General features: G+C 42.4%; 1 long non-coding RNA gene across 1 annotated transcript; it reads left to right on the forward strand.

Annotated features, from left to right (window-relative positions):
* The first annotated feature begins 1,523 nt into the window (after positions 1 to 1,523).
* Positions 1,524 to 2,588, forward strand: LOC150066352 (uncharacterized). Its single transcript, XR_016539122.1, has 2 exons — positions 1,524 to 1,971; positions 2,240 to 2,588. It is a non-coding gene; the product is annotated as an uncharacterized LOC150066352 (long non-coding RNA).
* The last annotated feature ends 7,496 nt before the right edge of the window (positions 2,589 to 10,084 follow it).

The following is a 10,084-nucleotide window of genomic DNA, read 5'->3' on the forward strand; positions in this document are numbered from 1 at the left end:
TGGCTCAAGGAACATGCCTGTCTTAGGCCGCCCTAGATGTTTCTATGTAGCCCATTCTCACATCCCTAGACACAGCCTAGGCCTAAGGACATGGTTGAAGGATGTGGCCAGAATTCCATCTTATTCTGAAGATGTCTGCCATGTAATCTATTTATTTTCTCTACCCTTCATGATGTCACTGTATTTGTCATAAGAATGGGATAGAACTTCCTAGGAATTCCTGGGGTTTGGGCCTGGTTTGCTTTTAAAAACACCATTATATGGCCATGCTAACCCCACCATCCTCTCTCTGCAGGTGCATCTTGGGGTGGGGTTGGGAGAGTAGCTCAATGAGAGGATTAATTTGTAATGGATAGAAATGTCCTATCCATTGTCTCTAGTTTAAAAACTTTGCAGCTTGTATAATATAACCATTTTGGCTCCCCTTTTAAGTCAGATTTGCATGCCTCGATGCAGTGAGCTGAAAATAAATGTCACATTCCCCACCCCAATCTCTCTCTCTCCCTCTCTCTCTCTCTCTCTCTCTCTCACTCTGTCGCTCTCTCTCTCTCTCTCTCTCTCTCTCTCTCTCTCTCTCTCTCTCTCTCTCTCTCTCTCTCTCACACACACACACACACACAAAATGGAGCTGCACTTGGTGTTGATAGGCCATCCTGTAATCTGAGCTACTCAGGAGGCTGAGATCTGATGATGGCTATTCAAAATCAGCCTGAGCAGGAAAGTTTTTGAGACTTTTGTTTACTATTAGTCACCAGAAAACTGGAAGTGGGCATGGCTCCAAGTGGTAGAGCACTAACCTTGAACAAAATATCTCAGGTATATTGCCCAGGCCCTGAGTTCTAATTCTAACCCCATGACTGACACAAAGAGAAAAAAAAGATGGAGCCCAGTCCAGTTGAAGCCACTCATAATCAAAAGAGGAAGCCTGAACTAGAATAACCTAAGTCTATGTGCAGTCATTGTCAGAACCTACACCGTATGTCAAATATAATCATTGCAAAAAGGGCAGATGACTCAGCAATAAAGAGTGTAACTAGAAACTGTCTGGACTTCACATCAAATTTCTCTGCTGCCAATTTACACACACACACACACACACACACACACACATATACATATACATATATATAGACATCTCTATATATCACTCATAAATGAAAATTTAAATATATATTTAAATATAGTTATACATATACCATATATATGTGTGTGTACGTACATATCAGATTTTTTTATGTTAGTACTGGGCCTTTAACTTGTGAGCTGGACAGTGCCACTGAGTTATTTTGCTTGAGGCTAATGTTCTATTATTCAAGCCATAGCTCCATTTCCATAGCTCCATTTTCATACATACACGGATAGCTAGCTAGACAGTTACCATCTCTGTTCTCCAATATTAATGCTGATTTCTGTGTGTGTGTGTATGTATGTGTGTGTGTGAGTGAGTGTGTGTGTGTACATGCAAGCGTATGTAAGACCGTTTCTGCCGCTTTATTTCTTTGGGGCCTAATAACATTGAGGACAGGTGTGGGAAACTGAAGATTTGGCCATCTGTTTCATGCTTGCTTTGACTAGTTTCCCTGTGCTCTTGCAAAAAGAATTGCCTGTTCTCGTAACAAGGTACCTTGTTTCTACTTAAAATGTTTTTGTGGTTTAGTTGCCTGGATACCCATTGACCTTCAATAAGGAGAACTTCCTTATTCCTAATACCCTATATCTACTCTGCTTTTACCCTGAATAAACGATACTTGATCAGAAACCTGTCTTGTCTCCGTCTCCTGTGTGTCTTGTCTCTCCATTCTCACTCCCCCTCTAGGGTCTCCGTTGACATACCCTCAGGCCGGGACAAGTGGCGCCCAATGTGGGGCTCGAGCACCCGGGATTCAGTGAAGAACGCTGCTCAGAGGGGCCGGCGTTACAGTGTTTTAGAGGGAGAGAAGCATGGGAGCCTGCTATGTCTTCTGAACCTCGGTAAGTCGAGCAGCAATTATGGGACAAGATATTAGTTAGCATGAATTATTTGTAGAAGGATTGGATAAAGCTTTAAAGACACGAGGGGTAAAGGTTAAAATCAAACAGTTGTGTGACTTTTTTGATTATATTAAAGATGTAAAACATGAGACTGTGAATAAAAACTAAACTTGTTTATTCTGTACTATAAAAGCCGTGCTAATGTTAGGACAATTGTCATTAATTCTGGTTTGGAACCTCTGGTTTTGTGTTCTGTATTTGTCTGCAGGTTCTGGGTTGGTTGGCAAGAGGTCCTGGCGGACGCCCTATAGGATAGGACAGCCAACGGGGCCAGCAAGAGACGTCCCCTGCGCCCTTCTGGGGGACTATCCTAAGGATGGACTTGTGACCATCCCACTCTCTGATAGTTCCCTGCTGGTTTACAGCCGGGACGCGCATGCGATTTAAGTGTTCTGTCTTGTTGAATGATTGTCTTATGTCACGTTAAGTGTTCTTAATTGAATAATAATAATAAAAAAAACTAACAGCTAAATCCTGGAGACAGTTTGCAACTGGCTGTGCTCTCCTGAGTGACCTGGGAGAGCAGAGAAGGGAAGGGCACTCAATTTAAATGTGGAAATTAGAGAAAGGTAAGTAAGTTACACTTTGCAGTGAGAAATGTCCAGCTGAGGGAACTTCTGATCTCCCCCTTGATTAAAACACTCCCCCCACACAGTTTTTGTCTTGACCATCGGCACTGTGCAGTGCTTCTTTATTCTTTCAGTGTGTATTGTGTGCCTAATTGACTTTGTTTCAGCAGCCCTGGCGTTCGTTTGCTTTGTTCTGTCTTGCATATAAATCTTTACAGGATAAATTTGTTACTTTGTGTTCTGTAAAATGATTCACATTTGGGGTCGGATGGCCTTGGCCGGCCAGCTGCCAGAGAACAGAAGTCTCCACAGGCGAGGCGCCCCCTGAGTTTTCAAGGCCCTGAGGCCCTCACTCTGACTGCTGCCAGGCATGCCATCAAAATTTGGGGTTACTTAAAGGTCTCTGCTACTCTGTCTTGTTTTGTTAAATGTTTTTGTCTTGTCCGAATTTGTTTTCGAAACTGGTACCAGTCCTAAATATGGATTCTTGTTTTTTGTATCTTTGTCACTAAGCATTTGAAAAAGCTTCAGCCCCAGTGGGTAGGTCTCAAGCCTGGTATGGCTTCTCCCACTCAGCTGCAATTGAGGCAGGCGAGACAGCTGCAAGCCTAGTCTAGTTACCTTTTTCCTAACAACCTGGCTGAAGTGACAACCTGGAGACAATTGGTGGCAGGACATAGGCATCAGTCTTGGTTCCCCCAGGTTTGAATTTGGTCTTGTAAATTGGTATGTGAGATGGCCTAGTCAAAATTGGGAAAATGACTAGAGTTATGCTCCAGGTGGGCTAAATTTGGCACTGGAAGACTCCCCACCAATGGATAATTTTAACTAAGTTGTCTTGTAAAAAGTTTTGTTTTGAACCTGGTTCTCACCTGCAAGAGTAAGATTGGCAAAATTCTCTTGACACAAGCTTCTGGAAAATAAACAGACAATATTAATTTTGTGCGAGTGAACATGTTCAAGGTTAAATTTTCAGCGTGCTGTGTAAAATAATAGGTGAATTTATACTTGAAACACAAAGACCGTTGTGTAAATCTTAGTCTAAACTTCAAGAAAATGATTAGGTTTCAATGTTTCCAATGTCTTAAAGGATTCTTGCATTGTTTTAAAGAAGAACTGATTAATAGGATTTTTCTAAAGATTCTGAAATTTGCATTAAAAATCTAGTATTGTAATGCACAGAGATATTTACCTTGTAAAATTGTACTCTGTTTAGTACAGAGGCATTAGGAAATTTGGAATTTATTTCCTTGAGTTAAAATTTGGACAGAAGTATCAGAAATTTAAACGTAAATTTATCAATGTCAGAAACTTTGTCTGTCTTTTAAAACTGTTTAGGTAATCAAATGCCAAGAGAAAGGACTGGGGAAACTTAGGATAGTCCTGTGTGGCCATCTTTGGGAGTGAGAGATGAACTGGCAGAGGTGCAGCTCTGGGTTCCCATGGTGGAAAAGTCCCTAAGGGAGGGTCCATGCATGGTGGAACAAAATAAGCTGGCACAAAGGATGCTCATCTAAACCGGGTCAGATAGACTGAGTGGACTATCTTTGTCCTTTTTCCTTGCAGACTGACTCTGAAAATCTGATAGTAAAATGTGGGTGATGTAATTTGTATTTCTTAAACTTCCCCCTAAAATGGATTAATTGGGGAAAAAGTTTAAAGAAATGTTTAAAGGTTTATCTCCTTATGAATTGGTTTCATGCTACTTTATAATTAAATGTATTTCAAAAAAAAAACAGAAGAAAAAAAGAGGAAAATTAGGACTACCAAAATGATTGCTTAATTGCTATTTGTTTGCTCTTGTAAGTTTCTTTATAGCAATTTCCAGCTGGACCATGGAAAAGGACAACAAATCCTTATTCAGATGTAATTTTGGCCCTTACCAAGTTCCAGGTAAGATTATGCTTAGAGACTATTTCTGTGTTGACCACCTTGTTGCTTTAATTGGAGTAAAGTGGCCTTTTGTAGGACTCATTGATCTGAAAGCTGCAGTTCTGAGCCAGCCCGGGCAAAGCAAAGTCCTTGTGAGACTGTGGTGTCTAATCTAGTAGCAGAGTGCTAGTGAAGCAGAGTTGCTTTAGAGCTCAAAGTGGTAGAGTGCTAGCCTTGAGCTGGGGAGCTGAGGGACAGTGCCCAGGCCCTGAGTTCAAGTCCAGAAACAAAGCAAGTGATATGCCCAATCTCTGTGTAGAGACACTCCCGGGACAAAAGCAATGAAGCATCCAGATGCAGTAAGCCACTGCTTGGATGGTAGAGATGGTGTTATATCCTAGCATCACTTGTGCTTGGCCATTCAAAATTAATCAGAGCCGGGAGGTCATAGAATAGTTTGTAAGCATGCCTTACTACTGTCTATGTCCATTTATTCCATAACTGGGCAGAAACTTGTTAGTCATCTCTAATAGTAGGTAGTTTATAATCCTGAACCCCATGTTTGCTCAAACCCCAACCTGAGCAAACTCTGAGTTGACACCAACCACAAATTCTGGAAAAAGTTTGTGGACCTGAGGCTGTGTCCATATTGATCTATATATAGGCTTATATAGGTAACTTAGGCATTGTTAGGGTCACAGAAACTAAGATTCCCCAGACAATCAGAAAAAAGCCTTTGTAAATGGGTGCTAAGTAAGATACACTGTTGTAGCCAAAAAAAAGGGGTTTGTGCAGTTGTTAAATGTTATGTTGCTCCTGATATCTAATCCTGGCAATGCCTTGGTAAAATACGCTAAGCTTTTAGGGTCCCTAGAAACAATGCCCCTGAGTCAGCTTGAAGAAGTTACAGAACATGGATCTTCGCCCATCAGCTCCCCTCCCCCTTTAAGATAAAGGGACAAGTCATTTTGAAAAAAGAGACAGGGACTGAATTGATAAAGAGGATTCAGTTTTCCAATGACAGGTAAGGTTTGTGCAAAACATAGTGCATGTATCCCCAGACCTAAAACAGGCACAGTCCCCTCAAGCACTTTTACAAGCATGCTTCCCGTGGCCTAAATTTTAAAGAAAAGGGGGACCAGTGGGAAACTGAAGATTTGGCCATCTATTTCATGCTTGCTTTGACTAGTTTCCCTGTGCTCTTGCAAAAAGAATTGCCTGTTCTCATAACAAGATACCTTAAAACATTTTTGTGGTGTGCCTGGATATCCATTGACCTTCAATAAGGAGAACTTCCTTATTCCTAATACCCTATATCTACCCTGCTTTTACCCTGAATAAACGAGACTTGATCAGAAACCTTTCTTGTCTCCGTCTCCTGTGTGTCTTGTCTCTCCATTCTCACTCCCCCTCTAGGGTCTCCGTTGACATACCCGTAGGCCGGGACAGACAGGAAACATTCTTACTTCTGTTGCTTTCCCCACACAGTCTCTTCCACATAATGGCCCCAGAAAATACTTTCATTGTTTCTTGTTAAGGAATGATCCACTGCCAAACTTGGTTACTTGGTTGCTGGGTGTGTGTAGGTCACCCCTGCAATCCTACCTTCTGAGGAGACTGAGATCTGAAGATTTTGAGTTGAAGCTAGCCCATGCAGGAAAATGAGTGACACCCATGTCTCCAATTATGTACCAAAAAGGCCATTAGGGGACCCGTGTCTCAAGTGGTTCAGCACTAGCCTTGAGAGAAAAACCTCATGAACAGTGCACTGTACCTCAGGACAAACAAGAAAAAGAAGCAAAAGGAGAGAAAGAAAGAAGGAAAGAAGGATGCCCAGTGACTTGAAGAAGCTGCTGCTTATCATATGCAGGGAAAACAGAGAAATCAAATTGGGAGTCATTATTAGAAAACCAGCAACTGCATGGTGGACTCCGGCCTCAAAGACCAGCAGCCACGAGCAGAGCTTGAACCAACTTTTTAAAAACAAAAATCATATACTGGATGTGGAGAGAAAGCCTTAACAGCCTTCAAAGAAGTATTATACATAAAACACAGCAATGTAGATGTGGAGATTTACTTCTAATAAAAGGGTCACGAACAGGCAGAGTAGACTCTAGGGAAATAATCAGAAGTGCAATTATCCACAGGGAACATGTTTCCTGGAGCCTAAATCATGACATTTCTGCAACTAAAGAATGTCTACTATTACCTCCAGAATTCTCAGAAAGTCTCATCTTCTCTTACTTTTTATTAAGATGGCAAGATGGCATTTCTTAGCTCAAGCACCCTATTTCATTCCCCACTGGTATTATGTACATGAAATCAAATCACTGATTACCTAGTGAGAGAGCTTCACTGGGCTCTTAGTATCATGAGCCTGGCCATGATACTTTCACCAAAATTTTCAGAGGAGTTTATCCCAAGGCTGTCCAGAACTCCCCTTTAATTTTTGCCTGGGTTTTTCCCATCTGTAATTCAAGAATTCTCCAGCAGTTAAAGCTGGTTCCATATGATGGAAACACATACAGTGAAGAGACTTTGAACATGCTTTTCCAGGCCCAGCTGGATAGTTTACAGATCTGGGAGGCACAGAAAGAATGTCACAAACCCAAAGTCCAAGTTCTAGTAGATCCAAAGCAGTCTTCCATCAGGACCAGCTGCATGTGCTGGAGTCAGGCAGGGGTCCCACCTACTTTCACCATGGTGGGGGTGGTCAGGATGACAAAGTCGATGGCTGGGAATCTCCAAGTTGGGAGGAATGGGCTGGATCCAGGCTGGTCCATAAGCAACGTGTAGCATCATCTCCCAGACAAATTGCACACCTTCTGCTGAGCTGCCTGCAACTTAACTTAACCTGAGGTGGGAGCCTTATTTCCATGAAGTCTCCCAATACTTTGCTGGTTGCCACTTGTGAATATACCGGCTCTTGATTACAATGCAAATTGCTTTATGCATTAAAATACCATTAAATGTTTTCCTGAATATACTTATTCATACACATACATACTTGAACACAGGATCTTCAAGTGTACAAAAATGAGTATGAGCCACACAATTTCTGGAATTTTAGTAGCAAGTGATACTTTCCCCAATATTACTCTTATGGATAACCAACATTTAAGACAAAATTTTTTAACCAGTTAACAGATCACCTTCCCATACCCAGCCCAATTTCTCCAGGGCTTGCTTGGTGGCCAGCCACATGAACATACCAATTGACCTTTGAACACCTTTGAGTGACAAGGGAAGCCATCTCTTAGCCCAGATGGTAAAGTGTCTTTTACCAATATTAGCCAGGAGCTCTTTACAATTTTACACTGCCAAGATTGTTTAGATGTCCCAACCAAGGCTGTGGTGGCCCCACCTCCAAATGTGGCCACAGGAAGGGGCCACAGCCTAAGGCTAGTGGATTTAGCCATTTTTCTAGAATGCTGTTTTCCACCAGATGGAGATGCAGAAAACAAGGTTCCATGTTGTAAAACAGACCAAACAAAACAGAAACACACAAAAAAATCCTGTTCACCAGATCTCCTCTGTACCCTAAAATCCTGTCCTCACTAATCACTGAACCCTGATTGGGGTTTCTTGAACATATTGGCTTTCCTTTCCCAACAGTTCCAACTGGATAGATCCCTAGTAAACACAAAATGACAGAAAAACAGAAAGCAGAGACAAAACTTATTCTGGTGCTGGAAATGTGTCTTAGTGTTAGAGTGCTTACCTAGCATGCCCTGGATTCAATTCCTCAGTACCATATGATCAGAAAAGTCCAGAAGTGGCACTGTGGCTCAAGTGGTAAGAGTACTAACCTTGAGCGAAAGAAGCCCAAGGACTTGCCCTGGCTTCAGTGTCAGCAACAGGACTGGCCAAAATCAAAACAAAAGAACAAGAAGCCTATTCTGGGGTCTCCTGAGGGATTCCAAACTCTAAAAATATTTGGATGGTGTGTTATGTCAGAGCAGATACGCCACAGAATTCTGGAACATCATTGGAGTCATCTCCCTTGTGGGGTTCCCATGCTTTAGCATCCAGCTTACCGAGGTCATCCATGAGTGGCTTTTTCATTTTCTGATTTATTTTTTTTGTTGGGGGGGGGGTCTGTTGCAAGCCTGGGTGCTATCCCTGAGGTCTTCAACTCACAGCTAACCAGCTACCTCTTGAGCCACAGCACCACTTCTGCTTTTCTGGTGCGTAATTGGAGATAAGAATCTCACAGACATTTTAGGGCCCAGGTTACCTTTGAACCTTGATCCTCAGATCTCAGCCTTCTGAGTAGCTAGGATTACAACTGTGCGTCACTCTTCCCAGCTGGCTTATTTTTCTTTAGGTTGGTCGTGGGGGTTGAATTCTGGGTTTGGGCACTGACCCTGAGCTCTTCAGCTCAAGGCTAGCACTATACCACTTTGAGCCACAGCAACAGGTGCCATTTTCTTGTGGTTAATTGGAGATAAGAATCTCACGGACATTTGTGCTGAGCTGCCTTTGAACTGCAATGCTCAGATCTCAGATTGCTCATTAGCTAGCATGACAGGAGTGAGCCATGGGTGTCCGATTCACCATGTCTTTTCTCTTTTTAATTAATTGTTTTGCCTTACCTTGGGCTTGAACTCAGGTCCTGAGCATTGTTCTTGAGTTTCTCAAGGCTAGCCCACTACCACTTGAGCCAGAACACTACTTCCTTTTGTTCATTGTATGTGGTACATAGGAATCCAACCCAGGATTTTATGAGAAATAAATGAAAGAAATAAAAAGAATCAGTTAAGAAGAGGAACAATCCAAGGTGGTGCTCTCTCTAACCAAAAAAGGGCCTTGGGATCCCAACAAATAATTCCACCAAGAGACAGACAGCAATGAACATATTATTACCCGGAACCACTACACAGAAAAAGCCAGAAAAGGTTCTGTGGATCAAGTGGTAGAGTGCTAGCTTTGAGAAAGACAACGTTGAATGCCTAGGCCCTGATTTCAAGCCCTGACACTAGCAAAAAAAAAAAAAAGGAAATGGATGAAAAACCATCACATCACACCTATAACCTTAGCTACTCAGGAGGCTGAGCTTTGAGGATCCTGATTCAAAGCCAGTGTGGGCACAAAAGGAGCTGAGACTCTTATCTCCAATTAACCTTCAGAAAACTGGAAGTGGGGCTATGGCTCAAAGATAGGATTGTTGCTTTGAGCTGAATAGCTCAGGACTGCACCCATGCCCAGAGTTCAATTACTACGACTGACTAAAAGACAAAATAACAACAACAGCCAAAACAAAACATCAGAATTGCCACAAAGGCAGAGATTTGCAAAGACCCTTACCCACCAACCCCTCCACAGACGATAGAACACGAGGAGAGAACAGAACCCAACACAAGGACCTCCAAAGCACCGGGTTCCAGATAGAGACCACAGGCGAGAATAGGTGAACCCCAGACTCGAAAGCCCCCACTGCCGGCCTGTTCTGCTCACGACCAATGTGAGGCAGCACCATCCCCACAGGGCAGGATGGCCTGCCAGGAAGATTAATAGATAAAAGTAATGCTTCCAAAACCATAAATGGCTCAATTTCCACAATGCAAAGCACAATGGAAGCTATAGGAAACAGAATAAGATGAAAAAACGTT

The sequence above is a fragment of the Megascapheus bottae genome, chromosome 2 (genome assembly GCF_031878675.1).
Source record: "Megascapheus bottae isolate mThoBot1 chromosome 2, mThoBot2.hap1, whole genome shotgun sequence".
NCBI lineage: Eukaryota > Metazoa > Chordata > Mammalia > Rodentia > Geomyidae > Megascapheus > Megascapheus bottae.